This window comes from Odocoileus virginianus, unplaced genomic scaffold, assembly GCF_023699985.2.
Source record: "Odocoileus virginianus isolate 20LAN1187 ecotype Illinois unplaced genomic scaffold, Ovbor_1.2 Unplaced_Scaffold_20, whole genome shotgun sequence".
Taxonomy (NCBI): Eukaryota; Metazoa; Chordata; class Mammalia; order Artiodactyla; family Cervidae; genus Odocoileus; species Odocoileus virginianus.
In genome coordinates, this window is record NW_027224282.1 from 568,815 (window position 1) to 575,455 (window position 6,641).

Consider the following 6,641-nt stretch of genomic DNA (forward strand, 5'->3'; position numbering starts at 1 on the left):
TTTCCCCGGGCCACTCGTCTACACCCACAGCCCTGGGCCACTCCATCTACACCCACAACTTCGGGCCACTCCGTCTACACCCACAGCTCCGGCCACTCCGTCTACACCCACAACTCCGGGCCACTCCGTCTACACCCACAACTTCGGGCCACTCCGTCTACACCCACAGCTCCGGCCACTCCGTCTACACCCACAACTCCAGGCCACCACTCCGCCTGCACTCACAGCTCCGGGCCACCCCGCCTGCGCCCGCAGCTCCGCGGCCTCGCAGCGTCCCCCACCCCCTGCCCTGGGCCGCAGCTCGGAGCCCGCATCGGGAAGCGGGCACAGGGCTGCGTCGCGGCGCCGCATTGCCAGAGCCGGCGTCTCCGAAGGCGGCCTCTGATCCGACAATGCGGCCGCCCGGGAGGTCGGACAGGAAACTCGGGAGCCCGTGAGAACTCGGCCCAGGGCGCCCCCCGTCGGTGGGCGTCGCAGGCCCCGCGCGCTCGGCCCTGCCTCGATCCTGGGCCTTCGGGTCCCGCGGCCGCCCCTCCGCCGGGCCTGAGTCGCGCCGAGGAACGAAAGGAGGGCGGCGGCGGCCGGGTGGCCCCAATGAGCCGGACCCCGAGGCGCCGGCCGCCCCCGGCACCCTCCGCTCGGCCGGGCGGGGCGGGCCGCGGAGGCCGCGAGCGCGCGCCCTCAGAAGAAAGCAAGCGGAGGCGGGGCGCCGGCGCCCGGCCCGCAACCTACCCACCGCTCGCTCTCCGGCCAAATGAATTCTTTCTAACGGCTGAGGAATATTCCATGGTGTATGTGTACCACGGCTTCCTTATCCATTCGTCTGCTGATGGGCATCTAGGTTGCTTCCATGTCCTGGCAATTATAAGCAGCGCTGCGATGAACACTGGGGTACACGTGTCTCTTTCAGATCTGGTTTCCTCGGTGTGTGTGCCCGGGAGTGGGATTGCTGGGTTTTTCCCCTCAAACCGTTTTTCCCCTCAGACAGTTCATGTTGTTTCCATGCTAAGTCGCTTCAGTTGTGTCCAACTCTGTGACCCTATGGGCTGTAGCCCGCCAGCCTTCTCTGTCCATGGGATTCTCCAGGCAAGAACACTGGAGTGGGTTGCTGTGCCCTTTTCCAGGGGATCTTCTTGACCCAGGGATTGAACCATGTCTCCTTCGCTGGCAGGTGGATTCTGTACCACTGAGCCACCTGGGAAGCCCCCAGATAGTTCCTAATGTGAATGAGAAATGTCGCTTGCCATTTCAGTAAACAAAGGATGTTGCAGTCATCAAGTTGACAGTCACTGCGGCCCTCCCACAACGGTGCACCCTGAGGGGATTCAGGATTGAGAAAAGCTGGACACCGGCCCAGATAGCTGAGGTGCCTTTCAAAGGGACGATTTCCATAAGCCCAGACTCTTGCATCTTCCCATACACAGAAAAGTGCTAAATGTTTGGTTTTCTTGAATTAACAGTAATCTTTTGATATCCCAACTACCTGGTTTTTTCTGTAGCTTGGCTCCTCCCTGACCTGTTTGGTGCCATCCCTCAGAGCTATCTGAGAGACTTTCTGGCTTAAAGTGCTCAGTTTTGTCCACCAAATAAGACATAATTCTCAACTTTTAGGTTGTGCATTTTTTTAGTTGACAGCACCTTCTTTCTGGGCTTCCTTGATGGCTCAGACTGTATAAGAGTCCGCCTGCGATGTGGGAGACCTGGGTTCGATCTCTGGGTTGGGAAGATCCCCTGAACAAGGGAACAGCTACCCGCTCCAGTATTCTGGCCCGGAGAATTCCATGGACAGGGGAGCCTTGTGGGCTACAGTCCACGGGGTTGCAAAAGGTTGAACACGACTGAGTGACTCTCACTTTTATTTGATCACCACCCTTACTATTTTGAACGTTCACTGGCATGTATTCTTCATTGTGGAAAATTTTAGAAAGCAACACTACATCTAGAAACTATTACTATTGTAATAGGCTGAATCTACTGCACTCCTTATAAGATGATGCTTATATACAACTTTTTGCCAAAATGAACATCTGCAAAGACAACCTACCTCAGTTCTCTGGAGGTGTTGGTAGCCAGGTTCTCAAGATTTTTTTTTTATTAATCCAGGTTATTTCTTATGTCAGAATAATTGATTTCTGATCTATGTCTTTGGGATATTTGAAATGTACCTTGAGAGAAATTCTCTTTGGGGCACTAATTAAATTAGGGGACTAATTTTAGAAGACCTGTCTCTTGGCAAACCTAGACTAAGGGTAAATTATTAGCCACAGCAATGTTTTGCTTCTTTCTTTCTTTCTTGTTTTTTATTTCTTTTCTTTTTAAAGATATATTTACTTATTTGGCTGTACCAGGTCTTAGTTTTGGCATGTGGAATCTTTAGTGGTGGCATGCAAACTCTCAGTTGGGGCTTGTGGGATCTAGTTCCCCAACCAGGATCGAACCTGGGGCCTCCTGCACCAGGAGCTGAGAATCTTAGCCAGTGGACCACTAGGGAAGTCCCCGTTTTGTTGATTTCTTATGCCTCATGCCACCTCTCCGCTTTAGTTCGTCTGGCATCTGAAAGAAGTAGAGACATGTTTTAAAAAAGAATGGAGACTTCACTGGTTGTTCATTGGTTAAGACTCCACACTTCCACTATAGGGGTCATGGATTCGATCCCTGGTGGTGGAACTAAGATCCTGTGTGTTCCACTGCCCCCCAAAATAATAGTAAAAGTGTATAATGAAGATGCCAGCACTTACAGGATAGATATTCCCTTTTTTTGTTTGTTTCTCCCAGGCAGCCTGAGCATTAAAAAAAAAAAAAAGTTCTTTGTTAGTGTGTACCAGACTTGCTGTGAGGGTTGACTGGAGGATTTGTGCTGAGTATTCTCTGGCTTTCAGTCGCAGGTTGGAAAGGCTGAATGTGGTCCTTTGCACTGTAGCCAGAGTGGAGAAGGGCTTAGGAGTGGGTCTGACAGTGTCCTGAAGCTTTCTGGTACAGGCCCTGTAGTTTGAGGGTCCTTAAAGTACTGGGAAACCTAATGTTTCAAAAAGGACAGTGGTGGCACTTCCCTGGCAGTCTGGTGACTAAGACGCCACACTCCCAGTGCGGGGAGCTGGGGTTCGATCCCTGGTCAGGGAACCAAGATCCAGCATGCTGCAACTAAGACCTGGTGCAGCCAAATAAATATAAATATTAACAAAAATTTTAAAAAGGATAGTGGTCCATACTAGGAAATAAGAATTGTTTCTTTCAAAATCATCTGGTGAGAATGACAGTGGGCATACATGGGAACATTCTCAAATTTCTCCCACTGCCAACAAGTCCTGGTGTCTCTGGGTAGCAGTAACATCCTTCTCTCTGTGGAAGCCTGACATGACAACCACTTTGTGACATTTGACACTCACAAGTAAGAGAAGTGGTAAGACAGAATAAAACTTAGTGCTTGTTTAGTCACTCAGTTATGTCCTGTAGAGCTCATGTCCTTACAGCTCAGTCATGAACTGGAGCCCACCAGGCTCCTCTGTCCAAGGAATTTTCCAGGCAGCAAAAATACTGGAGTGGGTTGCCATTTCCTTCTCCATCGTGCTTTATTTTTATCTTGCTTTTATAAAAGTATGAGACTTCCACGGACTCCCCTGGTGGTCCTGTGGTTCAAACTTCACACTTCCAATGCAGGGGGCTCAGGTTCCATCTCTGGTCGGAACTAAGATCCTGTTAAAAATTAATCCCTTTTTTTTTTAAAAAAATTAAAAAAAAAAAAAGGGGGGACCAAAATTTTGGGCCCGGGGGTTTTTTTTTTTTTTTCCCCGGGAAAAGATTTTTTTTTGTCCAAAAAAAAAAAAAAAAAAAAAATTTTTTTGGTAAATTTTTTTTGGGGCCCGGATTTTTAAACTTGGGGTTTTTGGGGGGGGGTTTTTGGGGTGGTTTTCCCCCTTGGGGGGGGTTGGGGAAAAAAAGGTTTTTACGGATTTTTTTCCCCTTTAAAAAGGAAAAAAAAAAAAAAAAAATTTTTTTTCCCTTTGGGGTTTCTGGGGGCCCCGGGCTTCCCCCCTGGTTTTTGGGTTTTTCTTAGCAAAAAAATTTTTTTTAAAAAATGTGGGAAAAATTTTAAAAAAATTTTAAAAAAAAAAACCCCCCAAAAAAGGGTTTTTTTTTTTTCTGAACCATCCCTTTTGAACCCCAAAATTTTTAAAAATTTTTAAAAAAAAATTTTTTTTAAATTAAAAATTTTTTTTAAAATTTTTTAAAAAAAAAAGGAAACAAAACTTTTTTTTTCCCCCAAAATTCCGAGGTAAATTTTTTTGTGAACCCGGGCCCAACCCCTTGGCCCGAATTTTTAAAAAAAAAATGTGGAAAAATTTTTTTGGTTTATTTTTATCCCAAAAAACTACCTTTTTAAAAACCCCCCCCCGTTTTTTTTTCCCCCCAAATAGGGTTTAAAATTTTTTTCCCGGGGTAAATTTTGGGTTTTAAATTTTTGGAAACCCAGGGAAATTTTTTTTTAAAAAAATTTTCCCCCCAATTTTGGTTTTTGGCTATCTGGGAAAAAAAAGGGGCACCAAAAAAAAATTTTTTTTAAATTTTTTTTCTATTTAAAAATTTTAAGGTGGGAAAAAAATTAACAGGAAAAGGGGGTTTTTTTTGTTAAGTTTTTTTTCAAAAAAAACCAAAATTTTGCTTTAAAAACCCCAAAGGGGAGGGCCCCTTTTTTAGGGGGTTTTTGGGGGGGGCCCCAGACCCAAACCCTTTTTTTGGGGTTTTGGGAACATGGGAGGGTTTTAAAAAAAAAAACCCCAAAAAGGGGCCCTTTTAAGGGGTAAAAAAAACCAAAAAAAAAAAAATTTTTTTTTTTTTTTTTTTTAAAAAATCAAAGGGAAACCCTTTAATTTTTGGAAAGGGGAAAAAAAAAACCCCCAATCCCCATTTTGGGGGGTTTTTTAAAAAAAGAAATTTTTAGAACTTTTTTTTTTCCCCTTTTGGAAAAATGGGAAATTTTGGCCGGGCTGGGGAAAATTTTAGGTTTTCCAACTTTTTTCCGGGGATAATCCCTTGGTTTTGGAAAAGGGGAAATAACCGGGGGCCCCCTTTTTTTTTTTTTTGGGGGGTTTTTTTTAAATTTTAAAAATTTTGGGTTTTTTTTTTTTTTTTTAAAACCCAGGGGACCCCCCTTTACCCTGGTTTCCCCAAAAAAAACCTTCAAAAACCCCCCTTTTTTTTTTTTGGGGGGGGGTTTGGTTTTTTTGCATTCACTTTTCCGCCCCCCAAAACCGGGTTTCCCCTTTTTTTACCAAAAAAAAATTGGGCCCGGGTTTGGGGGGGGGTCCCTTTGGGGGGGCCTTTTTTCCAAAAGGGGGTTTTTTTTTTTAAAAATTTTTAAATTTTGGGGGGGTTTCCCCGGGGGGTTCCCCCGGGGGAACCGGGCCCTTTTTGGGGGGGGGAGGGGGAGGGCCCCGGGTAAACCCCAAAAATTTTTTAAAAAAGGGAAAAAAATGGGGTTTTCAAAATTTTTTTTTGGGTTGGGGGGGGAAACCCCTTTTCCAAAACTTTCCGGGCCCCCGGGGTTTTGGGGTTTTTTAAAAAGTTTTTGGGAAAAAAAAGGGGGGGGTCCCTTTTAAAAAATTGGATGCCAGGGCCTTTTGGGCCGGGTCGGGGGGGGCCCCTTTTTCCAAAAAAAGGTTTTGATCCCTGGGGGGAAAAGGAAGGGTTTCGGGGGAAAGGGGGGTTTTTAATTTTTTTTAAGGGGTTTTTTATTGGGAAAATTTTTTAAATTTTGGGAAAACTTTTGGGCCTTTCCCTTTGGGGGCCCCCCCCCACCCCAGAAAAGGGGGGGGGGGGGTTTTGGGCCCCAAATTTTTAAATTTATTTTTTTTTCCCGGCCCCCCCCCCCCCCCTTTTTCCCCCCTTCAGGGAAAAAAATTTTCCCGGGGTTTTTTGGGGGGGTTTTGGGGGGGAAAACCAAAACCCAAAAAAAAAGGGTTTTTTTTTTATTTTTTTTAAAAAGGGATTTTTGGTAAAAAAAAAATTTTTTTTTTTTTTTTAAACTTTAAAGGGGGGGTTTTTTTTTTTGGGGGGGGGGGGGGGGGGGGGGGGGGGGTTTGGGGGGGGGGGGGTGGGACCGAAATTTTAGGTTTTTTTTTTTTTTTGGGTTCCCTTTGGACCCCAACAAAGGGAAAAGGGGTTGGTAAATTTTTTTTTGGGGGGTTAACCATTTCCCCAATTTACATTTTTTTGGGGAAAAGGGGGGTCCCTTTTTTTTGGGCCCCCCTTTTCCGGCCCTTTTTTTAACCCCCGAAAAGGGGGAAATTTTTAGGGGTAAGGGGGGGGGTAAAATTTAAAAAAAAGGGGAGGTTTTTTTTGGGGGAAAAAAACGAATTTTTTTTCCCCCCCGGTTTGTTGGGGGTTTTTTTTTTAAAAAAAATGAAATTTTTTTTAAATTTTGGGGTTTTTTAAATAAAAAATTTTTTAATTTTAATTTTTAATTTTTTAAAAAATTTTTCCTTTTCACCCCTGGGTTTTTGGGGCCCCAAAAGGTTTTTTAAATGCGGGGGTTTTTTCCCGGTTTTTTTCCCTTTTTTAAAAAGGGGTTTTTGAGGGGCTTCCCTTTCAAAAAGAATTTTAAAAATTAGGGGAATTTTAAAAGGGCCCTTATTTTTAAAAAA